The sequence below is a fragment of the Peromyscus californicus genome, unplaced genomic scaffold (genome assembly GCF_007827085.1).
Source record: "Peromyscus californicus insignis strain IS unplaced genomic scaffold, ASM782708v3 Scaffold_12__1_contigs__length_115047231, whole genome shotgun sequence".
In the NCBI taxonomy this organism is placed as follows: Eukaryota; Metazoa; Chordata; class Mammalia; order Rodentia; family Cricetidae; genus Peromyscus; species Peromyscus californicus.
The window spans coordinates 24,369,209-24,395,769 of NW_026294413.1; the positions used below are offsets into that span (position 1 = coordinate 24,369,209).

General features: G+C 41.3%; 1 protein-coding gene and 1 long non-coding RNA gene across 2 annotated transcripts in view; one reads left to right on the forward strand and one right to left on the reverse strand.

Moving 5' to 3' along the window:
* Positions 1-481: 481 nt before the first annotated feature.
* On the reverse strand, positions 482-26,257 carry LOC128107090 (uncharacterized). Its single transcript, XR_008216951.1, has 2 exons — positions 24,555-26,257; positions 482-5,644 (listed from the first exon to the last, which is right to left on the reverse strand). It is a non-coding gene; the product is annotated as an uncharacterized LOC128107090 (long non-coding RNA).
* The window catches only part of Klf12 (KLF transcription factor 12), a 650,091-nt gene continuing 624,037 nt past the window's right edge, over positions 508-26,561 (forward strand). Inside the window, exon 1 of the mRNA XM_052732584.1 lies at positions 508-1,155. The gene's annotated coding sequence lies outside the window, so the exon portion shown is untranslated. The remainder of the gene's footprint in view (positions 1,156-26,561) is intronic.

The following is a 26,561-nucleotide window of genomic DNA, read 5'->3' on the forward strand; positions in this document are numbered from 1 at the left end:
CCCTCTTCCCTTTCATAGATAGAAAATTATCTTCTGTTTTTTCAGTATCACTGCTTCTTCTACCCACACCGTGTCTCTTGCTTTGAATTCTATTTTCTTTCTCCTTGTGGAATGTTTTTTTCTCTTTGGTTAAGCAACTCTTACTTCTTCAAACATAAACTCTAAAAAAATACGTAAGTTTCCTCCTGTCTGAAGTCTATCCCTTCTCTGTTTCCCTGAGTGTATGATGGAGGCAGACACAGAAACAAAGAGGAACAATTGGAGGTAGGCAGATCTTCAGTAACTAGTGATGTCATAGTATTTTCCGTTGCTCCCTAAATGATAGATCAGATAGTCCAATGGTGCCACCTTTTGTGGTAATAGTTTCTCCTTTAGTAAATACCTCCCCCAGAGGCAGTGAGGATGAATGCAGAGTGAGGATGGATAGCAGAGGCACCCCATACCCCATCCATTCCCTCCTCCTTTCAAATTATACACATGGTTCAGTTTTTAAATCACCATTTTAATAGCAGGAAATAAATAACTTCTACAGTTCAATACAAGGGGAAAAAAAATCTGACAGTGAAAATGAATGATTCGGAAGTGAGGACTGCGTGTACTACTTCCATTCAGATTTCTATAAATAAATGTGTGGGGGGGTACCTGTCCCTCCTCTTAGAGAAAAATAAGGACAAACTAAGTCAATTAGAGGAAATGGATTCATTAATTAAATAAGGTATTTAAAATAATAAAGATGGCCTCAAGACTAATTAGGGGCCTCTGCCATTCATACAGAATGATGTCACAAACCTTAAAAACAAGCTAATGTCAAAACCATTTTTAAAGGAAAATTTTAACAAGAAAAAAAATGTCCTCATAGGTTAGAGTTAAATATAAAACTAATAACTAAAGTGAAGATAAACATGTTCAGAAATGGTTAACAATGTCTTGTCAGTTTGGCCAGGACAGGCTTAAGGAAGGTAAAGTCTAGCTCTCAGTATTTTAGCTGTAACCTTGATAAAGAAAGCCAACGGGGGCTTTCACACAGCACCTTACAAGCCTGTGTTATCCTTGGGGTTTCTGCAGCCAATGAAAGTTTGTCACGATGATGTAATGCTCCTGAGTTGTGCTTCAGCCCCGAGTATGTGGTCACCGGGTCTCATGCCTGAGAGCTAGGTAAGTTTCTGAATCATATTTTTCTTTCCAGCCTGTTCCCATGCGTAAACTAATTCCAGCAGAGAGATCGTTTGTTTCTGGTCTATTTTACTATCTCTGAACATTTTTTAAAACGTGGGCTGGGTTATTATAGAATTGTAAAGACAGCTGGTAAACAAAATGATGGGATCTTAGAGTCAATTTTCCTCTGTTATTAGTCTGAAGGCTTTCACTCCTCGGCAATTTGTCATCACTTCAGAGAAAAAGAGCAACAAACACTGTGGTGTTTTATTTGGTAAGGGAGCTTCAGTCATTTAGCAAACAAGTTTTCCTATAGAGATCTTTCTAGGGAGATGGAAGAGATTCCTTTTGAAGGGCTGGCACTGAATGTGGCTGATATCATTGAGTGAATCCCACTGCACTGTAAGCAATGGAGTAAAGTTTCAATATTTATTATAAATAGACAGCACATAGATCTCATCCTTACAGAGTTTAAGCCTGAGAAAGAGAGACTATTTCTTTTCAGTTTTGAATTAAGTTAAAAACAATTTGAAAATAAGTTGTGTCTTTTGTGAACCTTGGTGGCCTAGCAAATGTATGAAATCAAGTGAAAAAAAGTTAAATATAAGTAAATAATCCATCTCTAATTGATGATGTGTATATGATGGAATATCTGAGCAACTTTTAAATTTTGTATTGTATTTTTAAAATGTGAACTATATAACAAACACAACCAATGGAGGTGCAGCTTTTTCTTTCCCTTTCACGTCACTCTGCAGATGTGAGGATTTTAAAGTGTTATTGATATCAGTCAGGCCAGTGTCTATCCTGGAAACATGGACACTAGAAAACAATCACTCAGATAATCCAGGCCTGAGAAAGCAATGCCTTAGTGGCCTCCTGGCACTAAGGAAAGGATCGATGGGCAAGAGAAGGATACTGAACTATGAATTTCCAACTCTGCTCATGGAAATATCAGGATTACACTCAGGTTTCACCTTAACTCCGACCCTTGGGCTCAGAGAAGTGCATCTACACTCAGAGTATGTGGAAAGAGCTGCTGTCACAACAAACAACACAAAATGTCTACGTATTGGGTCATTTCTAACAAGAAAAAAAGTGTGTTTTGTAGACGCTAATGTTCACTTGGCACTAACACATGTGTGTCACTAAAATTTCACTGTCCTGCTTGAGAGTTGCTCTGCTGAGTTAGTCAAGAACACATCGCTGTCCGCTTCACATATGTTCTTTCGCTTTGCATTACAGTCGAGCTGGGCATTTCCCTCCCATGCTTTCTAGATCATTCCAGGCTACTCTCCCCCTTACAGGAAATTAGTCTCCTGTCAATATGCCACAGTTCATGCATTTTTTTCCTCTTGAGTTAATAATCTGAATGCCAAGTAGTTTCTATTCTAAAATATATCCTGTTTATATTAAAAATATTAGTCAGCATAATGTAAATACAACTCTTTTTCCTTTTATGACCACAATTTTCCATATCATTGCTTTAATAGAATGATTGGTCCTTGTAGAACCTTAAAAGATAGAACTGTATCTCAGTAACATCCTATGCTTTGCTTTCCACTTCATGAGTTCTGAATGGGACAACCAACATCACATGACAAGGAGGGACACAATGTCCTTGGATGAAGGGGATGAGGGGACGGTGCTTTAGAATGACTGATAGGAAAAGCGTTTCCACCAAAGGAAAATAGTGCGGAGAAGGTAGGGAACCGTGACAACATCCCACATTATGGGATGACCTGCTTTTCTGATGCAGGTGTTATTTGTCCTAGGGGCCTTGGTTTGCACTTGTACCTTTATCTCAGAGCTGCAGTGCATCCATCTATGGCTCATTAGACGTGGGTTCCCGATGCCCACAGTGCCCAGCAGGAAACAAAAGAGGGATGAGCCTAGAGTAAGCACAACTCATTAGTCTCTTACATTGGTCTTCAAATGTGTCTGAGAGGCATATGCTTGTGACTCTGCTTGATCAAAGAAGCTTCTTTGATCTTCACTCTTAGCAGCAACTGTGCAGGGAAGTTCAGGAATTCCAGTACACAGTGCTCTTGAAGGAAGACATTGTTGGAGTGACCATCTGAAAGCACACCCTGACACTGAACTGGACCCATTACAAATCCTTGTGACTAATCCTGAGGACAGAGCGGGCCCCAGAAAATGCAATCCAAGGCAGATCTCTTTTACCAGTTAGCTTTAACAATGGTTCTTGACCTGTGGGCTGCAACCCCCGGAGGAGTCACATATCAGATATCCTCATATCAGATATTTATATTATTATTCATAAAAGTAGCAAAATTACAGTTATGAAGTAGCAACAAAATAATTTTATGATTGGAGGTTATCACAACATGAGGAACTATATTAAAGGGTCCCAACGCTAGGAAGGTTTGAGAATCACTGGCTTGAAAGGTGACAGTGCAACTCAGTGGTTCTTGAAACCTGAAGGTTGTGTCTCTCTGAAAGACCAGCTAGAGACATGTAGGTAGACAAAATCCAAGAACACATGAAATGAGCTAGTAATGATATATTGTAGTGCCCACCTATATTTCATAAAATAGGTATTCCGAAAAGGCCACCCTGGCTTTAAGTGTTGTTGTTTAAAGATCTTTCTACGGATACCAATCTTTTAAAATACATAAATATTTTTGCCTTTCTGTTCGCCAAAATGTCATTTCTTCATTAAGCAACAGTATTTTCCATAAGTAGAAATGTTTGGGATCATTTAGTTCTTTATCCATTTCTATGATGCAAAGAGAAAAAGGAGTTAGCTATGCCCCCCCTGTGAGTACGGGGGATGGCATACCCCTCAGATACATTGAAAAACAGGGATAAGAGAGGATCACATGAGTTTAATAATTGCACTGTAATGATCCATAAGTTATGTACCATGCCAAGCACAAAAGAGATGTTGGGGACATAGACAAGAAGGTGGCCTTTTTCATTCCTTAAGGAGCATTTGGCTTTCCTTAAATTGATCAAGTCTGAGAAAACACAATTATGAAAAGGGAAAGCAGAGCCACACACACCTTGGTTGGCAAGGACTGCCACAGCCCTTGCCTCTTGTCCTGGTATAATTCAGGACCACTTCTGTTTCAAGCATCGTTTGACCTTCCCAAAAAGGCAGCCATGACAAACAAGGTTGCAAATCCGAGTTAGCCTGGTATGGTGGCATTTGCCTATAATCCCCACCACTCAGGAGGCTGAGGCAGGAAGTTTGCAAGTTCAAGTCCTGTCTTCATGTCTCTCAAAGATGCATTTTGAAAGGAGATGAGGGTTGGGGATGTAGCTCAGAGGTAGAGTGCTTCCCTGGCATCCATGAGACCCTGGGTTCCAGCCACAGGAACACTAATGAAAGGGAATGAATAACCATCAACCCAGGAAAGATTATAGCAGTCCGATCCACAGCAGTAAAGGTGTCAATGGAGGAGAAAGACCTTCCATTCTCCCCGTTCTTTTAGAAGCCTCCAGGTGACTCTGTGAATCAGCAAATTGAGGACTCGACTTTTTCCAAACCTTATAGGCAGGTGCCCATTGACAAAGGGACACCCTGCTGACTCAGGCCATTTGAGGATGATAAGAGAAACACCTACCAATCATCCAACTTGCAGTGGCAACTGATGGTGCTAGCTGCTGGGTCTGCTATAGAGACCCCGACACAGGCTGGCCTGTCCTCTGTAAGTGGGTTTCTTCAGCCTTCCTTTTATTCTGTAAATGTCCTCACAGGCTTTCAGTAAGAAACTAGCCAGAGTTCAGTTTCTGCTGCTCCAACAAAAGAGCCCACACTGAATCTATTGTCAATAGCTGTATTTCTTTCTGGAGGGAAAGGACTGAGGGACAGAAAGGTGATGTGCCACTCAGCGCTTTCTTTTCCACTCTGTATCTAACCCATTGATTTTTTGTGATTGAACTAGCGATCTTTCTCCAGTGCATATTTCCCAATCATCCTCTACAAATATACACACGGAAATGGGTTTACTTTGGGAACGATAATTACAGCTACAGAATTCAGAGGCTCTCTTTCTGCCACTGAGGGTCCAGCAGCCCAGGATCTCTGTATGGTTCCTTCTTACTTCTTAGGACGGTTCCCGCGTTGCACAGGGGCAGCAGAATAAACGGCTGGGTTTAAATTAAAAACCTCCCAAACCAAATCATCCTTTACAGACACGCCTTCCCTTGGAGGTCACCTGCCAGTGAAATGAACATGTGAGGGTGGCCAGAAGTCAGCCTTGATTTTGGCAAGGTTCTCCTTTAAACCATTTGAAGCTTGCCTTCACGCTTTTGCAGTTGGAGCAGAGCAGGAGGGGCCTGGAGGGCACTGGGCGGTCACCTCGCAGCTGCAGCACACCCTTGCTTCAGGTAGGGGAAACAAATGGAGGCTAGGGAGGGCAAGGCTCCCCCCTGCTATTGGTTGGATTTTGATGCAGCGCGCACTCTCGAAAGCCTGAAATATAGTCTGCAGAAGTCTCCACAGATGCTCAGCGCTGCAGTTCTGGAAAGGCAGGAACAAATTTAAACTGGGTTTTGTGAAAACAAATGACATCATTCCTACATACACTCAAACGCTGCAGCCCGATGGGATATTTTCCCCCATTTTTCTCCTTTGCTCTTTCTGTGTCTGACTGCGGGGTTCAGGTTTTTATCCTATGCGTTTCACTGGCTAAATCTTCCAGAGAGTAATCTTTCATCACTGGCCTGGCCAAAAAAAAAAAAAAAAAAGCAAGAAAAATCAAGAATAAAATAGAGAGGCGAGTAAATGTTCGTTTAAAATCACATTTCATCTCCACGTGTCTGTTATCTGGAGGCATGACAGCAAGTGGGAAGAATTTAGGTGACCGGAAGGAGACAATAACAATCTGTGGGTTGGGGACCATCATCACTGAAACGGTGGCACCGGGCTATTTCGAGTAGGCTTTATGGACAGTGCTTAGAACTGGGAAGCCTTAGAGTTAAGATTTCCTTTTAGGGGCTTTCCTGGGTTCACATTATTAACTGCAAAAGTCACCAGGTATGTGGTATTCCTCACTGGAGAATCCTACTAAAAAATAAAAGTTAGGTGAGCCAAAGTGTTTATTTTTAACACGGCAGAGTTAGCCAAGCTGCATTTAAAAAGCTCACTGTCACTTGGAAATGCATGTGACAGCCAATGTGCAGCATTCCAAAGCCTGACTGGGATTTTCTTCTCATGACATTATTTCTTTATCCTTGTCCTAAAACAAACAGTGGCCCAAGAAGCCCCCTGTTGGTGGGCAGTAGCATATCTGGAGAAGCGCCGTGACTCTGAGGCTCCACGCCTGCCTGAATTTCAGTCCTACCCTAGGAAGCCACTAAGGTGCTTCGCTATAAACCTCTATCCAGAGCTAAGGCTGAGATTTGCATTTCTTTATTGGACATGATTATTTTTTTTTTTTTTTTTTTTTTTTTTTTTGGTTTTTTTTTCGAGACAGGGTTTCTCTGTGTAGCTTTGCGCCTTTCCTGGGACTCACTTGGTAGCCCAGGCTGGCCTCGAACTCACAGAGATCCGCCTGGCTCTGCCTCCCGAGTGCTGGGATTAAAGGCGTGCGCCACCACCGCCCGGCGGACATGATTATTAAAAAATCTTTTCAATCTAACTTTTCAATATTAATAGCATATAGCAAACAGAAAGCGAATCTCAAGCCACCAAAGATGAATTTTACATAACAAGCAATGAGAAATGACAACTATTCTAAGTTAAGGGCTTGATGCCTGCTACTCTTCAGATTTGAGGTGCTTTGTTTAGAAAGGATGGTGGCTTTTGTCTCTAAAGGAAACCATCTCAGGCAGAGTCTGAAGCAGAAACAAAGGAACAGGATGATGTGCTGCAGGCCCCCCACCATCCTGAGCATGAATTTTGCTTATTTGTTCTTGATTCCCCCCTCCCCAGAGTCTCTTTGAACTTCCCCTTAGAGGCTGTGTTTGACAGCCCTGGTTGTGTACATGCCACTAGGAACTAAATAGTGGCTACAGTGTAGACCTAAAGAAAGTCATACGCCAACAAACAGAAACAATATCTAAGGCAGAGGTAGACCTACTTGTCTGGAAGGGCAGTAGCTTTTTCAAATAAATAAATATGCCATTGTTATGAAGCATGGTAGCATTTTTGTTCATTACCCTCCTTTTCAAATTTTTCCTTTTATTCAAAAATATGTATTTTCAGATGCTTGTACCATTGTCTTCACTCAGTTATCTGTAATGATTTCTATTTTGGACAGGCACACAGTGGGCTCTTCTTTTTTTTTTTTTTTTTTTTTTTTTTTTTTTTTTTTTGGTTTTTCGAGACAGGGTTTCTCTGTGTAGCTTTGCACCTCTCCTGGAACTCACTTGGTAGCCCAGGCTGGCCTCGAACTCACAGAGATCCGCCTGGCTCTGCCTCCCGAGTGCTGGGATTAAAGGCGTGCGCCACCACTGCCTGGCTTAGTGGGCTCTTCTTACAGACATTTGTTTTTAGTGAGGGGTTCTTTTTGCATCCGAGGTCTGAACTTTATACTCCCCAGCGTGGGCAAGGGAAAAACCGGAGATTTTCTGAAGTTGCTGATTTCGTTCAGATTCTAGAATCCCATCTTCCTCTTTCTAAATGCCTGTTTTTTTGTTTTTGTTTTTGTTTTTGTTTTTCACTTTTCCTGAATTAAGACACAGAGGTAGGGATATGGCATGCTACTGGGGTGCTCCTTTGGCCTAATCACACCTGAGCCAGAAGGAAAGAAAGAAAGAAAGGAGGGAAGGAGGGAGGAGGAGGGAAGGAGGGAGGAAGGGGGAGGGAGGGAAGGAAGAAGGAAGGAAAGAAAGAAAGTAGGGAGGAGGGAGGGAAGGAGGGGGAAAAGAAAAAAAGAGGGGGGGAGGGAGGGAAGGAGGGACAATACAATAAAAATTCTACAATTGATTAAATGTGTCTAAAATCTGGAAGAATCCCACAATAGTTAATAAAGTTGTATAGCCCATTACAATTTATGAGGCAAACAAATTAAAAGGTTCTTAGGAAGAAGGCAGGATAGATTCAAAGGACAGAAAGCCACCTACAAAACCGGGGTCAAATAACATTCTTCTTCTTTTTTTTTTCTTTTTTCACTCAGAATTGGCCAATGTCTTCCCATCCTTTTACAAAGGCCAAGAATGTCATTTGCTCTCTGCTTCTCCTTCCTGGAAGGTCTCAGCACCTTTCCTTCCTTTTTCATTCACTTAGTTCCAGCCGCACAAAACTTGATGTTTATCGAACAGTCAAAGCATGCATCCACCTGAGGATGCTTGCATAAACTAACTTGTATGCCCTGAACAGAGTTCATCGAAATGATAACATCCAGACTCTAGGTTCCTTCAGCTCTGTGGTAAAACATCATGTTTTCATGCAGTTCTTCTCAACATTATAGAACATAGCAGCCTTCATGATCAATTAGCAGTACTTCTATTCCTAATATTCTTGGTCTCCTTAGACTTCATTATTTATTCCAGAACACATAGAAACATCTAAAATTCTATATAGTTGTTGATTTGCTGATTAGTTTATTGTCCGTCTTCCCACTGGAAAGCGAGCTTCATCCACGAGCTTGGCATAGCTCATCCTTTCCTCCCCAGTGTCCACAGCAATGTTCAGCATGAAGATGGGACTCAGCAAATATTTGTTGAATAATTATCCTCCAAATTTTAGATACTAAGGTAATTTTAGATTTCTAAAATCTCTTAATTTTTGCGTCTTCATAAAAAGATTGTACTTGACACTGTTCCCAAATCTTAAATCAGCAAAGTTGTAATTAGATATTTTTAACACTAAAATGTTAACTTTGAACTTTTTCATATTTAAAATTACATGCCAATGTGATACTTTCTCAACATAATTCCTTTGATATTGTATTTTGTTATTTTACATGCTGTCCTTCTCTTTTATTTTCTTGCTTAAGAATAACAACAACAAACAGGTAGTAATCAGTGGTCTTCCCAGCAACTCTGGTCCAGTCATTTTTTTTTTTTAATCAGTCTCAACCTGAATTTTCTTTGGCCATAGCACCAAATATTGTAGCCTACCTTCTCTTTATTCCTGTTATAAATCTGAACATATCTGTGGGTGAGAGCATAATGTTTTAGTATATGTGCACACAGTGTAACCATCCTGTAAGAATATTCAGCATTCAAACCAAAATAGTGTCTGGAAGATTCAAATGTTTTTCTTATAGCTATCTTGAAGTAGTCACTACAATATTGTTAACCACAGTCACTCTACTATGCAGTAAAACACCAGAATTATACCCGCTGGCTAACAGGACCATTTATCATTATTCCTGCAGTCCTATAAGATATTAACCAACCCCTTCCTCCTTCTGCACCCTCCCTAGACTTTATTCTACTCTCTACCTTTAAGAGAGTACTCCTTTAGGTTCCATTGTTGAATGCAATCATGCAGGCTACACCTTGGTGTGCCTGGTTTATTTTGCTGACGGACATTTAAGTAGTTTCTATATTTTGACTATTCAACAAACATAGAACAACTACCTCTTCTGTGTTTAATTTTTATTTATTCATATTAATGTGTACTGGTGTTTGCCTGCATGTGTCTCTGTGTACAACATGCATGCCTGATGCCATCAGAGGCCAGAAGAAGATATCTAATCCTCTGAAATTGATGTTACAGACAGTTGTAAGATGCCATGTGGATGCTGGAAATTGGATCCAGGTCCTCTGAAAGATCAGACAGTGACCTTAGTCACCAAGCCATCTCTCCAGCCCTGCAGCTGCCTTTTCATTATTCTGGTTTCACTTGTTTTGTTTTGATTTGATTTGATTTGTTTCTGGTTTTGCAGGAGAGGGTTTCTCTGTGTAACAGCCTTGGCTGTCCTGGAACTCACTTTGTAGACCAGGCTGGTCTTGAACTCAAATATCCACCTGCCTTTGCCTCCTAAATGCTGGGATTAAAGGCATGCACCATCACCACTGAGCAGCTCTGATTTCACTTCTTTGTGTTGCACACCCAAAAGTGGAATTGTAAAATAATAGCATACTTCTATCATTTCATTTTTAAAGTAATTTCCTATTTTTTTTTTTAGTTTAATGGGAATTAATATCTTTTCAATGCCCATTTGCATCCCCAAAACCACTGACACTACACAATGAATACTCTCAGCCCATACCTCTAACATCTCTGTGTCCTGGTCCCAGCCCCAACCACTATGGTACTTTCTCTTTCCCTGCGGGGAATTCTGTTCTTTTGGCTTGCTTTCATTCTGTGTTTGTCTTTGGACAAACACAGTGGACTGGTGGCTCTCTTGGAAGTGAACTGCTGTGAAGCCATGTGAACACAGAAGTTCTTGGTTTTATTAGCTATGTAAATGATACATAGAGAAACAAACAGACCCATTCCTTTCCCCCACAGTGTGAAGCTGGGCAGCAAAAATACACTTGATACAGAACTAGAGGTTAGCAGATTAACATAATTTCCCCTCTCTTTCCGTGTTTTTATGTTTTGTTTTTATTAATCATAAAATTCTTTTTATCAAGAGCTCTGAAATTCCAAAGAATTCGGGACATTATACTTCTTCAACTTTAGCAATTTCACAAACTAACCCCTTACTGACAAAACCTTACACTCTTACCTACTTCCAATTGCCAGACTCCCAGGTATGAAATCCATGTATCAACACTGGTTCTAACTGAACTTTTCACGGTGGTAGAGATGGCCCAGATTGACATGTTCCATGCAGAAACCAGTTGCCACATGCAGCATTTGAAGCATCGTTAGTCAAGCTGAAGGACTACATGCCATGTGATACCTGCTCCATTTTGTAATCAACATCAATCTACACATCTAAGCCCGTGTCCTTTTCTTTTCTTGGAAACATCATTTATTACTCCTAGTGCGTTTAGTGAAATTTTCTCAGAAAGCATTCAGATACTGCAAAGAGGTGTGACATCTAACTCTTAGATGTGCAGAGAAATGAGACAGGTTTATCAAGAATATGATAGAACCAGAACATGCTAGCATACAGCCCTCCATAGCGCTTCTGCTGCTACAGTAAATAGACCATGTTTAGTTTAATCCCACCTGACCACATGCAGGAGTACTTAAAACACATGATTTCTACACAGTGACATAGGACCCTTGATATCCTGATTGCTAAGATACCACAAATGTCTGAATATATAAAATTTAAATTTTCCCATTTATATCAGTGTTATCACTTGAATAAATTCACATCACTTGAAAATGATGTTAGCCATGTTAACTGTGAATAAAATATAAAATGTCAGGCTTACACAAGAAAACTCACTCAACTCAAGTTGTGTAAGGTGCTATGTAAAATGTTTTATTTTTTAAATTTTCTCTTTATATTTATAGGAATCTGTCTGCTTAGTGAGTCATATCAAAGTTTTATTTATCTTTTGTATTTTGAAGTAGGCTCTGCATATCCAGTCCACACAAGGATGCTACAATTGTTTCCAGCAGTGAGTAGGATGTTAGCCTCCAGCTGGACACAACCTATGGAAAGCCCAGGGGACAAGCTTCCAATGCACACAGCTCTATAGCTACAGAGACATGTCTGTTTTGCATCTGTACAAATTTGCATTTGTATCTGCAGATACTGTGGGATTCTCCTTTTACAAAACAAATTGAAAATACAGCAACCCCACTCTCCCAGGAGAGTCAGGATCTGGGCTCTAGTAGCAAAGACACTGATTGCTTTTTAAACTCAGTGTTTATCTGTGGAGAATGTGACCCTGTCTAGGCCTTAAGCTATCCCTAGGAAACAATGTCCTATTTCCTGAAAGTCTAGTATATTCCAGACATCAATATCTTCTATGTAAATCCCGCAGTTCTGCTGGAATGCTGGATACCTTTGGGTCTGACAAGTTTCCAAGAGATTAATAAGAAAATGGATGATTTTTTTATTTCTGTAAAGAGTGTGATGGGGACTTGGGGTTATTTTATTGGATCCATAATTTGCTTTTGATAGGATGGTCATCTTCACAATGTTAATTCTTCCAATCCATGAACATGGGAGGTCTTTCCATCTTCTAGTATCTCTCTCCAAATCTTTTTCAGAGATTTAAAGTTTTCATTTTAAAGGTCTTTTATCTCCTGGGTTAGGATAATTCCTAGATACTTCAAGGCTATTATGAATAGGAGTGTTTTCACAATCTTTTTCTCAACATGCTTATTGTTAGTGTATAAGAAGACTGCTGGTTTTTTTAAGTTCATTTTTTCCTGTCACTTTGTTAAAAGTATTGATCATTTCTAGAAGTTTTCTAATAGAATTTTTGGGAATTTTTTATGTATACTATATTATCTGAAAGTGGGGATAGTTTGAGTTCTTCTGGGTGGAGGGTGGAATAATGACTGTAAGAACCAGAGACCAGGAATATCTGTTGCTAGATAGTTTGCCCTAGGTATAGCAGGGGAAATGTACCCATGAAATCTAAAAATATGGTTTCCTAAATAAGATCAATATAATGGTGACACCAGTTGACATGCCAGTATGACAGGGAAATTGTATGTGGTCCCTCCCGTGGATGAAGAGCTGGTGGCCAATGGCTTCTGAGAGAGGGAGAATTAGTTTCCTCTAAAGACAAGCTCCCACACAGGATGCCCAAAACCAGGTGGTTAATCCTGTACACATGTGCATACATATTAGCAAGGCTAAATGGATTCAGTAAGTTGTATATATGTGTGTGCATATAAATACATATGTATATACAATAATTAAAGAAGAGATCATGAATTTGGGAGAGGGACACACAAGGAGTTTGGGGGAGGGATGTGGATAACAGTGCACACTCATGTACAAAGTTCTCAAAAGCTGATATTTAACCCCACCAATAAAGTGGGTGGATAAAAAAATGAATGAATTAATCCCACCTATCTTTCCAGAGTCCCACTTTAAAATTTTTTTAAAAGTTTACAGTTGGTTTAAAAAGAGGTCTCAAACATTTTTTAAATTCCAGGTACTTAACCATCTACAAATGTGTCAACTACAGAGGTAGATAGGTATAGAATTATTCCCTGTAACTATAAGCACTTGTAGACCAAAGTTCTGCGCTGAAAAGACTTAGGCAGCATGTTAGAGTAGTTGCCACGATGGGACAACACAGAGATGCTTACAGGATGTGCCTTGTCTTTAGCTTGATTTCTTTTCTCTTGGTCCAGAGGAATGAGCTCTTCTGTGTGATTCTGTCCACAGACTTGTCTGTGTCAGGATCTCCTGTGAAACGATTGTGTGGCGAAAGTGGAAAGGAACTTTGAAAGTAAAAAATGCACCTATAAAATAGTTTTCCTCAGAGGCAAGATTACTCTGTAGTGTCTTCCAAACAATAATGAGTAAAAATGAAAGGATTTGCTGGGTGGCCAGAGTTTAGCATTGTACTGTTCTGAGTTCCCTTTTATCTCTGTGCTCATAGCTCCAAACCACTTGAACATATGATGCCTGCAAGAGATTGCCGTTGTCTGCCTCATAAATTCTTCCCGAGGAAGATCTCGACTCACACTTTAGTCTATATTAAGGAAGATATTGTAACCGGACTAAAGCAACAAATTTCATAAGATAGCACTCTGTGAGAGATGTTAACATAGGAAAGGCACACATTCAAACCTTTGTTGTAATAATTATACAGTTGGAGCCATGACATATAGTCTTCCAGGCTATCTGTTTCCAAGTCTATGAGTAGTGTAACACCTACAACAAAGAAGGGTCAAGGGAATAATATGAGGTAGTCTATAGAAAACATTCAAAATGGGTCCTGAAAAAAATAATTAAAATTTGCTGGAAAGGAGGAATTTGTAGTCTAAACTACTGGGAATACTCTGTAGCTCTAGGGATGCTCTTAGACTTATTTTCATATACAAAATAGAAAATGGAATGTAATTATTTGTTTGTTTGTTTTGCTTTTTTAAGATGGGGTTTCTCTGTGTAGCCCTGGCTGTCCTAGAATTCTCTGTATAGACAAGGTTGGCCTTGAACTCAGAGACCCAGCTGCCTCTGTCTCCCAAGTGCTAGGATTAAAGGTGAGCACCATCTGAGTATAAATCACACCATGTCATAAGAGCACATTACAGCAAGTGTAATATGGAGAGCTGTTATCACAGTGGTCAGGGAAGACCATTAAAGAAGAGAAGAAAAAGAAAAAAATAGTGAATGTTCCCCAGTACAAATGTGCACATTTTAGGACAATAGAAGGAGACAAATCCAAGGGAATTCATTGGATTGAGGGTGGGAAGGATCTGTCAATAGATCAGTCAAGAAATGAGACATTCAGAATATCCAAAAATACATGTGTTCAGCTGTTAATAGGAAAGAAGGGCTTCAAGAGGGGTCATATAATATAGAAAAGCAAAACCCACCACACTGGAAAGAAAATGACAAGGTGAATACGTTTTAAACATCTCCTGTGGCTAGCATAGCACTGGGAAATTTAGTTATCTGATTTCACCTGGTAGCATTCTGAAATGAGTAGCAATACCACCTCTATCTTATGGATAAGGAAAGTGTGCCTTCCACAAGCTAAGCAGCTTGTCCAAGGTCACATACCAAGAAATTGGAGCTGTTTGGATTCCAGCCCAACTATGTCAGGCCACTAGGCCTACATGCCAACCAAACCTCTATTTTAAGCAAGGTAACCAGCAGGGGTCTTTAATCAAAGGCATGACATCATCAAAAGTATTTTCTTAAAAGAAAAAAGGTAACAGGATATAAGATGATAAAGTACAGGAAGGTAAGGACAGGATTTGGGGTATGAGTTGAAGGTCATTGTAGCTTTGCAGGGAAAGGTCAGAGGGTTCTCAGCAAAGCAGCTCCTGTAAGGGGGGCGGGGGGTCAGTTCCTGCAAGTAGATAGCGTCTAAGAAGTACTCTCAAAGGCTTGCTTACCCATTAGAAATGTGTAGCATGAATGTTCAAGAGTCTTAGTAATAAAATCAAACCTGAGCCAGGTATTGGGGTGAACACTGGATGATCAGAGAGACAGAACAAGCCACAGCTAACCTCACCTGGCCAACTTCTCAGCTGGTCTTGTTTCCTCAGACTGGAAGCTTCTGTGTCCTCATCACAATGGCTCTCAGCTGAACTGCTGCTCGAAATCCTGAAGCTTAACCAGCCAAATGCCTAACCAGGAAAATGCCTCTAGTTTCTGGTCCTCAGGCCTTATATACCTTTCTGCTTTCTACCACCACTCCCTGGGATTAAAGGCTGCTTTCTGGGATTAAAGGCGTGAGTCACCATGCCTGGCTGTTTCCAATGCGGCCTTGAACTCACAGAGATCCAGAGGAATTTCTGTCTCTGGAATGCTAGGATTAAAGGCGTGTGCTAACATTTTCTAGCCTAAGTATCTTGTGGCTTTTCTGTTCTCTGACCCCAGATAAGTTTATTAAGGTACACAATATTTTGGGGAACACAATACCACCAAAAAATGAGCACCGCTCAGAGTAGGATCTCTGGCCCCAGATGCAATGAAATGGATGCGGACGAATTGGAAGAGCAATCCAGACTTCAAAATCTTGATGCAGATTTGAAACAGCAGATCCAAATGAGGTGTTATGTCAACTGAATTCTAAATTCCTACTGTTCTGAACACAGTGGACAGCCTAATGCATGGCTGCACCTGGGACATGGTTGGAAACTTGAATCCTCCCACTTCAGATGTCCTAAAACAATCTGATTTTTAAAAGAACCCCATGACGTCTGGATGATTACATATACTATATAACTTAACCAGCACTTACCTACAAGAACTAAAATTGAGCATCATGCAGAGGTGGGTTTCAGAATACAGCCAATTAATGTTGAACCTCAAATCTCTATGCTTTCAAAAGCATTCTTGTTGGTCATGATTTTATCATTGTGTTAAGAAGTTTCTAGGGTAGGACATTTAGCTTAGTGAAAGCACACTTGCCTGGCAGACACAAGACCCTGGATTCAGTCTCCAACGCTGGACAGTGGAGTGGGGGGTATTGTAGAAGAGGCAGCCATAGGTGCTAACATAGCTGAAATATAAAGGGCAGATGTTCCTTCAAATTTGGTATTTTAAGAAAGAGTGCGAAGTCCAAGCTAACTCAGTGGCACTTGAACTGTCCATTTGGAATATCAGCAAAGGTAAGCTCTATTTCATCTTATGTTGACCCTGGTTTACTGGGGAAAGAGAAATACGTTGTATTCATTTTATCCTAACAGTTGACCCAGACAGTGGCAAAGTGGGAAAAAAAAAATCTTAAAATACTCTTCGAAACTTGTATTCTTCTCTCCATTAAATTTGTATGTGTGTGTTGAGAACGCCTATCATTCTTGTATTTGCTATCTTTCTCTTTTACTGACTTAGAGTCCCAGATAAGATCCCACAATTCCTGAGAACAGGAGCCACTATGAGTATGTTTGGGAAAGGTAGGAGAGAAATCAAAACAAGACATACCAGCTTTACGTTTCCACCCAGGGATGACCCTGCAACCCCTTCTATACTGCTGGTCTAGTTTCCCTTCCTCATTTACTCTTAGGAACACTGGTTCCCTTTGTGGAAAGAATATTGGGACGATATAGACTCATGGCCCTGTAATTTGATCCTTATCTATGATGGACAAAGTCTCACATCAATGAGAAAAAAAATATTTACCTCTTGTTTAGAAAAAGGCAGGAAAATTCAGATCCCCTTGTTAGTTATTGTATCACATACATGTGTTACCACAAAAAAAATAAACAAATCAAAACACAGAGCCGTAAAGAAATGTCAAGTAGCAAAGATTGATAATAAAGAAGCACAGCTGAGATTTATGGGAAAGAAAGCACCAGGAACGACATTTTCAACAGGTGTTAAGTCAGTCCAGAGTTTTAATATTTGAACTGAGAATTGAATGAAGTAATGAAAGTATGGTTAGTCGGCAAAGAATTCCAAACAAAAGAAAATAGCAGGACAAAGTTCTTCAGGCATGAGGACAGCAGACATGTTCGGGAAGTGTCAGGAAGGCTAGGTTGGTAGCCATAGAATAAGAGGGATACAGAGAAAATGGCTAGGCTGCATACAAATCATGTGAGTCCTTAAAAATCCTCTGGTCACAATGTTAGGATAACAAATAAATCTTCTACACCTGAGTCCTGGTAGCATCTTCCAAGAAACTTGAAGCTCAGAGAGATTCACTGCCATGGCCAAGTTCACAGCTAGCAGATTCTGGAGTTGGGCTATGAATGCATCATATTCATTTTCGTGCTGTTACTATAGGCGAATCTCTCATATTAAATGTACACGCACTTCAGTGGTAAAAATATTGTGAAGTTCCAGGGACTTCTAAATTTAACAGGATGTTAGAATTTTATTCTCCACTCTTTACCAAATTAAAATTCACAACTTTCAAACTCATTATATGTGTTTATTTATAGTCTACAGAGGAATAGATGTTGCCAAGGCATTCTCATGCAAAGTTTGCTTTGATTAGATCTTTTTTCCCCATCCCCAACCCTCTCATGTGTAAGCTACCACCTCCACAAGTCTCCTTTCCACGTCCATGTCATGTGTATTCTATTTCCTCTCCACAGCCCTGTCTAGTTCCATGACCCCTTTCCAAAGTCACACCCACACATATACATATATACATATTTATGTTGCTGTTTTCTTGGTCTTTTGTTTTTGAGATAGGGTATCTCTATGTAGCCTTAGCTGACTTGGAGCTTGCTATATAGATCAGACTGGCCTCAAACTTATAGAGATCCACCTGCCTCTGCCTCCCAAGTGCTGGCACTAAAGACATGTGCTACCATTCCCAGCTACACACATATTTAAAAATTAGAAGCTAGTAACTGCATATGAGAGACAATATGAAGTATTTGTCTTTTCTGAATCTGGGTTATCTTACTTATTATAATAATATCCAGATACATCCATTTCCCTGTAAATGTAATAATTTCACTTTTGTTTATCACTAAATTAAGTTCCATGTCCATGTATTCCATTGCCATTACCTCTTCATCTATCCATGAAAATTCAAGTTGAAACTATTTCCTGGCTACAGTGAAAACAGCAGTGACAAGCACGGGTGTAAATATCTCTGTTGTGGGATGTAGAATTCTTTGGAAATGTGTCTAGGAGTGAAACAGCTGGGTCATGTGGTAGTTCTATTTCTAGTTTTTTGAGGAACCACTGTACTGGCTTCCATAATGGCTGCATCATTTCATCTTCTCAGTAGCAGTAAATAAATGTTCCTCTTTCTCCATATCCTCACCACCATTTGTGGTCAACTGTGTCTTGTTTATCTTAGCTGTTCTGGTGGGGGTGACATGGAATCCCAAAGTAGTTTTCATTTGCATTTTCTTCATGGCTATAGATGTTGAATATGTTTTTAAAGATTTATTTCTTCTTCTGAGATTTCCCTAGTTAGTTCATTAGTTCATTTATTCATTGGTGTACATGAATATGTGTATATGTATAATTTTTGTAGTTCTTTATATATTCTAGATATTAGCCCCCCTGTCTGAAATACAGCTGACAAAGATTTTCTCCACTCTATAGTCTGCCTGTTCACTCTGCTGGTAGTTTTCCTTGCTGTACAGGGGTTTTTATTTTCCTGTAATCTCCATCAGTTTTGGGGTTCTTTGTTATACTATTGCATGTCCTGTTCAATAAATCATTGCCTGTGCTTATGTGAGGGAGTGTTTTCCTCCTCCAGTTCTAATGTTTCAGGCTTTATTAATGCTGATTATTATTGTTATTATTATCATTTTATATCCCAGCCACAGTTTCCCCTCCCTCCTCTCTTCCCAGTAAGACTAGGCACCTTCCCTCACATTAAGGATGGACAAGGCAATCCAGTATGGGGTCCCAAAAGCCAGTAAAAGATTCAGAGACAGCCCCTGCTCCCATGTTAGGAGTCCTACAAGAAAAACAAACTACACAACTGTCAGATATATGCAGAGGGCCTAGGACAGTCCTATGCAGGCTCCCTGATTGTAGGTTCAGTCTCCATGAGCCCCTATGAGGCCAGGTTAGTTGACTCTATGGGTTTTCTTGTGGTGTCCTTGACCCCTTTGGCTCCTACAGTCCTTCCTTCCCTGTCTTCCAAAGGATTTCTGGAGCCCACCCAATGTTAGGTTGTGAGTCTCTACACCTGATTCCACCAGTTGCTAGATGAAGCCTCTCTGATGACAACTGGGCTAGGCACCAATCTATGAGTATAGCAGAATATCTTTAGGAATCATTTCATTGGCTTTGTTTTTCTTTTTTCCCAGTTGTGGTGTTTGGTTCTATCCTAGATCTGTGGGCCATCCAGCCTCTGGGCCCTGGCCCTTCAGGGAGTGTCAGCAATGTGCCTCCTCTTGTGTCATGGGTCTCAAGCTGAACCAGTCATTAGTTGTTCACTCTCACAATTTCTGCACCACCTTTACCCCAGCACATCTTGTAGAAAGGAAAAATTGTAAATTGAAGGTTGTGAGCCTGGTTTGGTGTCCCAGTCCCTCCACAGGAAATCTTGCCTGGTTACAAGAGATGGCCGGCTCAGGCTCTGTATCCCTCATTTCTAGGAGTCTTAGCTAGGGTCATCCTTGTAGATTCCAGGAAGTTTCCATTGCACTAAATTTCTAGTTTATCCCTGAGATGACCCCCAATTCCAGCTGTCTCTCCCAGTCCTCCCCCTCCATCCTCCCACCATCCGATACCTCCTGCTCCCGACACCCATGTTTCAAGTGCTAAAATTATGTGTTTGATACGTTTTGACTTGATTTTTGTGAGGGTGAGAAGGGGACTCTGACTTCATTCTTCTCAAACTGTTCCAGAAATTAATCGAAGTAATAGAAGGAATACTACCAAACTCATTCTGAAAAGACAAAAGCAAAGATTGCACACATCAACACACCCTCAAAACTACAGAGAAATGTTTATGATGAACACAGATGCAATTTTTTCAACAAAATGCTTACACACTTAGTTCAAGATCATATTAAGAGGTTTTTTTTTTTAGAATAACATACATGAGAACTATATTTACATCATTTTCTCCCTTCTTCCTCCTTCAACTCCATGATTCCCCACAAATCTTTCTCAAATGCATGGCTTTCTCTTTGTTGATGTGGGGTGTGTGTGAGTGTGTGTGTGTGTGTGTGTGTGTGTGTGTGTGTGTGTGTGTAAACACTGTCTGCATCCATTTGGTTTGTTACTATGTGAATGTGTGTGGGACTGACCACATGGGACTGAACAACCTATCAGGAGGCTTGTCCCTGGGGAAGACTGAATTTACCTCTCTCAGGAGTCATTAGTAGCTCTTCATCTAAGGGTGAAGCTTGGGCAAGTTCCCCATCCGTCTTTGACTGTCAACTGATGTTCTCGTTTGTACATAGCTTACTTAGGCAACCCTATGTTTGTGATTTCAGAGGTACAGCTTCGCAACCATATCTAGAAGACACAATTGTAAAGCAGATGTCACGGTCCTCTGGCTCTCCCCAATCGTTCCTCTGTGATAATCCCTGAGCTTTAGGTGTAGGGGTGGTGTCATCAGTGAAAATCACAATGTTCTGCCATCCAGAGAACCTCTCACCAGACTCTGAAGGCAGTGAGTGATGGTGTTCGTAGCTATAAATCCTTCAGTTTTCAAAACTCCTTGATGTTAGCTACTTAGTGGAGATGGAGATGTTCAACATGCTTTGTCTGCTAGTTATGTCTCTTGTGACTGAGGCAGAACGCTTGAAAAAAAAGCTTGATTTTGGCTCACAGCTTCAGGGGTACAGTCGCTAACAGCAGGAAGGTCTGGGAGCTGAGGCAGCTCTTTTCTCCATGATAAGAGCTTATGGTATGACATCTTCACATACCTCACTCGAATGCAGGGCCAGACTAAAACCAGAGGTGAAGATAACCTTCAAAGGCCTGTGGACATCATCAGCCTGTGTCTGCCAGCTGGACACCACACCACAAAGGCTCGACAGTCTCCCAGTACAGCAATATTTGGGGACCGAGTATTCAAATAGACAAGCTTGCAGGCAGACATAGCAAACCTAATCAAAACACTTGGTATTTTCTAGTTCTTCCTAATTTGAATCATTTTTACTAATTTGTGCACCTGTTTTTTTTTTCCAACATTTCTCTCAAAAATACATATATCCAGTCAGGGATGTCTGCTGCAGGCATCCTCAAAGAATTCTCTCCTCCTCCCGAAGGATGCCTTGCCTTGCTTTGTGCCTATTAGAAGCTAACTGGTCCTTTAGTGCCCTGGCCTCCTCACTGGAGCATTTAATACGCTGCCCTGGCAGGACAATGGATTAACCTCTGTGTCTGCGCTCTGCTGTAGCAGCTGAGTGTGGACAGCTTGCCTTTGTCTTCTCTTCTCTGAGGATCTGACTTTGCCTGGAGAGACCTGCCCTGCACCTCCTTCACCACCACCAACGCCGGCCAAGACTTTGGTATGTCAACATTTACCTCTGGTCTCCCCGTCATACTTGTGTCTCAGGCTGACCAGAGAGTGCCTCTCATTCCTCGAGCAGGTTGGTTAATGCCTCAGTCATGAACAACCAATTTACCTTCTCTTCAAGGTTCTGTGGTTTTCCCAAGCTTCTTTGAAAGGGGTTTCCCCGAAAAAGCCCAGGTGACCTGAGTGACCTGAGGCACAAGTTTTAATGATATAAAACTTAATTGATTTAAAAATCGAAGCTACTTAGTACAAAAATAAACCATGTAGGTCTCGCTTTCTCCAGTGACCCCAATCTCACACAGAAGGGAAGTTTATACCTAGTTCTTTGAAGAAAGCTCTGCTCTGTGGAAGATTACATTGTAAAATAAACTCGAAAGTTTGTTTTCTGATAGACTGATGGGACAGTACTGAGGCAAGGTATTCTTTCAGTTGGCACGCCAATGAAGCATCCTTTCTTACCCTGTTCCTGCTGGTTAAATGGATCTAGTATCATAGACCCCATAAGTCAGGTTTGAACTACAAAGTCTGCTATATTTGCTTTCAGAACAAATGTTTAAAATGGTCACTCTCCAGCAGTTGATGGGGGGTACAAAAACTGAAAGAAAAAAATTCTGAGCATGTAAAGAAACTGCAGTGCGTAAAACTCTCCAGAAGTACTCAGAATGGCAGCGATCTTAACCAATGAAATGTGAGATTCAAGGAACACATTGTTACCATTCAGCAAATAATAAGAAGCAGGTATAAGTATGACATCACTGGAAGCCATTCTCATTGGCCATCCCTCTGTGTGCCGTTACTGTTCTATTTGTGGAAGCAGCAGCCTTATTCAAATTAACCTTTCCACACGGGGTTGGGGGGGGGCGGAGGCGGTGAGTAATACACTCTGCAGTCCTTTCCCTGAAGGTGATGTGCTCTTGCATTCTCTGTACACTGCCTTTGAGCAGGCAAAACAAAAATAAATTCAGCTGTGGCAGGGCTTCACAGACAGAGTCGCTGCTGGAATTAGATCAGGTCAGTTGAAAGAATCTGTGGCTGAGTTACAACAAATTTCTGAGTTTTCTCTTTGCTCTCTCTCATTCCTTCCTCTTTATTATTTCTCCATGTCTCATTCCTGGCCTCAACTGGCTGCAGAGACTGAACTTGGTAGGCCTCCAACAGATCATTTGAGGGAGGAATGTCTTTGAATACTAATATCCATGCCCTGCACTGTGTGGGGGTCTAGCAGACAGGTCATATTAACAGATGGTTTTCTGCAATTGTAGAAATACTCAGGAGAACAAGGCTGATAAGATAATCTCATCACATTTACTGTAGGCTGAGGAACTATCGTTCTGTAGCCTGGGATGCTATGGAGGACGGGGCCTCTAGCTCCATCAGTGACACAGGGGAGGCTACACTCTGTCTTTACCTCTTAGAACTTCCTTCCAGCTTCACAGGGCAACGTCCAGCATTGAGGCTAGATTTCTGACATTACCTATTGTTCTTCTTAGTCTTTAGAACTTTGCACAACTTTGCCAGAATAAATGCTATAGGTTCCTGGTTCTTTTCTTTTCTTTTCTTTTTACATTTTCACACTTCTGTCTCATGGTCCCTTGTCATCTGTGAAGAACTTTCATCTTAGACATCATGTAAACTTTTGAACTCCACCTTGAAGAATAGTGGCTTCAGTCATTGCATGTTTTCCATATTTACGGACATTTCTTTCCTGGCCCTCTCCACCTCTTCTTTCCTACCCTAACCACTTTCTGCTTGTCAGAATCAACTCAGAAATGCACGTCCACAGAAAGTGGAAGTTTGGCGAAGATAGAACACAAGCTGGTGCCTGCAAAGAACTAGCTAGCATTTGGTCAAACATATGATACCTTATCGTGGTACTGAATGATAACTCCTTTAACAGGTCCTAGCATCTGAGAGTTCAGTGCTTCTGCACTACTCTGCCAGGGCTGCATTTTTTAAAAAAAGCCTAAAAATTAAATAAAATATAAAAGAAAACAAGTGTTAGTGACAGCATCCCCCCACCCCCACCCCCACCCCGTGTGTGTGTGTGTGTGTGTGTGTGTGTGTGTGTGTGTGTGTGTGTGTGTGTATGTGTATGTGTGTGTGTGGCAGGGGGGAATGGTATTGAATTTCCATTCGCTCACAGCCCAGCCCCATCCGCGTTTTTTGTTTTGTTTTGTTTTATTCTTTTCTCTATGTTATAATTGGTTCCTTTAAATGTATCTGGATGCTGTAGCTGCGGCTAAGTTTTGAAAAACATATCCAAGATTCAGGGGGTAGCTGTTAGAATGGCTACTGCAGGATGTTTTCCTATGTTGTTTCTTAAAGGGGCTCAATAACGCAGGAGAAGGTTGAATGCCGAGGATGCTGGGAAGCTTGCTGGCTAGCGGGAGCAGGTGTTACAGAGAGACAGACAGACAGAAGAGCAAAAAGAATGAGGCACAGTTTCCAAGTCCTTCCACCCTAGTGCTCAGGGCCCAGCCTTGCCCCACCCTCCCGCTCTCTGCCAAGAGTCATCTTGAGCTGTGAGTTACTCTGCTGAGGAACTGGGAGTCTGGACTCTGGTTAGAGACGCTATGTGTGTCTCTGCAACCCACCGGCATCAGGTTTCTTAACTTGAATTTCTTGACTCTGCCGCTTTCCTGCCTAACCCTGCCCAGCCCGACCTTTGAAATCAGACTGACTCCTGGCACGCCTAGCCAGCCACCCCACGGAGAGGAGCTGGGAGGCTGTGTTTTGACCTGGTACTACACATAGTTCCAGCTCCTTATGCCTCAATGCCGCATTGTTCCTGCGTTGACTGAAGTTCTGGAAAATGACTTTCAGATGTGAGCGTCCCCCCTCTGGGGCTGGTTTACCCTCCTGCACTGCTTCACTGACGTTTGGAATCCCATAAAAATTATCGTTGTTTGGCTCAGGATGAAAACGAAAAGACTCATGAGATAACATCTCAGATGACACAGGCTGATAAAATTCGAAATGCTTCGGCTTGTGACCACTACTGAATAACTTAATTATTGCCTTGGACTCGCACTTACCTTTTTAGTTTGCTTCTTATGTGGTAACTCTCCCATCCGTGGGGTTATTTTAGTCAGTGCCCACAAATGTCTGTGACCTTCCTTATCTGAACTCTGATCAGAAAACTGCCTAGTTCTCCTCAGTTTGTTGGGTGTGTGGTGCTTTCTTTCTCCTCCTCTCTCCCTCCCCTTCAAACCAGAAAAGTAGCTGCTGAAAGCTGAACCGTTGCCATGGCAACCTCTTGGCAGCTTCCTCAGCGAGTAACAGTGTTGATTTCCCCGGCGGGTGGGAGGGGGTGGAGCTCTAAGGAGGTAAAGAAAGGTTACTGTGCACTTAGTTAATATGCAAAACCACTTACACAGTGCTGGGTGAGCAGTGAATAAGTGCAAACAAAGCCGTGCTTGATCAGCTCACACGGACTTTGCACATAAGTACATCTGTCCAAGGATGCAGATGTTGTTGGCTCAGAGAGAAATTTTGCCATTGGACAGGAAAGGACAGGAGAAGTCACTCTACAAGAGGTTAAACATGATTTTTTGTAGTGGTTGGAGAGTGTGGCCGAAATAAAGGAAGCAGGGTTCTAATTGCCTTGCTCTTTTTTTTTTTTCTTTGTTCAGAGAAAAACATAGCAATCTAAATTGCAGGATGGTGTTTTCCCTGAAAATCTAACATACTGAAGTTCAAGTTTGCATCAATTAAACTCTATGTAAGATAAACCAATATGTTCAGATAGACGCAAGCATAGCATAATTTGGTTTGTGCTTGAACAAAACATACGGCTGAAGTGGCATCGCTCACCCCAGAGTTTACAGACAAAGAAGCAGCTGAGTAACTTAGGGCTGGGCTAGCGGGTATCTAATGTTGGATCTTTCTCTTCTCTCTGTGTCTGTCTGTCTGTCTGTCTGTCTGTCTGTCTGTCTGTCTGTCTCTCTCTCTCTCTCTCTCTCCCCTACCCAGCACTCCTTTCCATCCTCGCCTTACTAGCTCTGTGTTTGACTCCTGAGGCCTAGGCAGGTAGGAAGTCAAGGCCCCTAAGAGTCTGCTTCCCAGGCAAGGGTCACCTGCATGAGCAGTGAGCAGACTGGCCAGCAGCTGAGGAGGCTGCAGCCAGCCCCGCACCTCCTGGCCAGCAGCTTTGCATGTTAAAGAAGAGGCAGGCTGATGGAATGCTGCAGCGAGGGCAGAGGTCTGCCCAGCAGGTGTCACTAGGGATTTAAAGCTTACCAGACCTTAGGGACTAAGGCTAAGAAATGGCCATGTGATGATTAATGAAGCTTCCTTTCAAATATATTTTTGAGAGACAATACCTGCTTTCTCCTCCCAACGGAAGTTATAAATGAAAGCTGAAGCTTAGCTGAAGACAAATAGATTCTGGACCATTCTCTCCAAGACTCTTATCTCCATTTATGAATCTTCATTCCAAATACCAGAGGTCACAGAGAGTAGACTCACCAAAGGCACACTGCATCCAGGAGTGGGGGCGGGGGGATACACATGGCAAGCCAAAGCAAGTGCAAAACAAGTATTCTGATTGCTGCCCACTAGGTCAGCCTCCTTCCTGCCTGACCACATAGATGCTGACTTTGTGAGGGTTAAGATCAGAGAGCACTGTAAAACTGCAAATTTCCCAAGAGCCTCAATATAAATTAGGTCAGCTCATATTTTATTAGTGCTTAATACTTTTTGATAAAGCTGTATGAAGACTCAGTTTCACTTAGAATATAATAATATTATTAACTTTCTAATTTATACACCTAGGAATATGAATATATATAATTTTATATTATATATCATTTCATATTATATATATACATAATATATATAATTTTCTTTCTTAAGAGTTACATTTAGGTACTTCATCTCCCCTAAATACTTTCATTGCTCCCCACTTTGTTTTCTCTGCCTAGAAGCTCAGGGCTTAAAATTTTCATCCTGAATTTCAGTAAACTTTCTACCACACTTTTCTTAGTGTGTTTCTCATCATGACCCTCTACCTTGTATTGATCATTCTGGAATTTTAACATCTG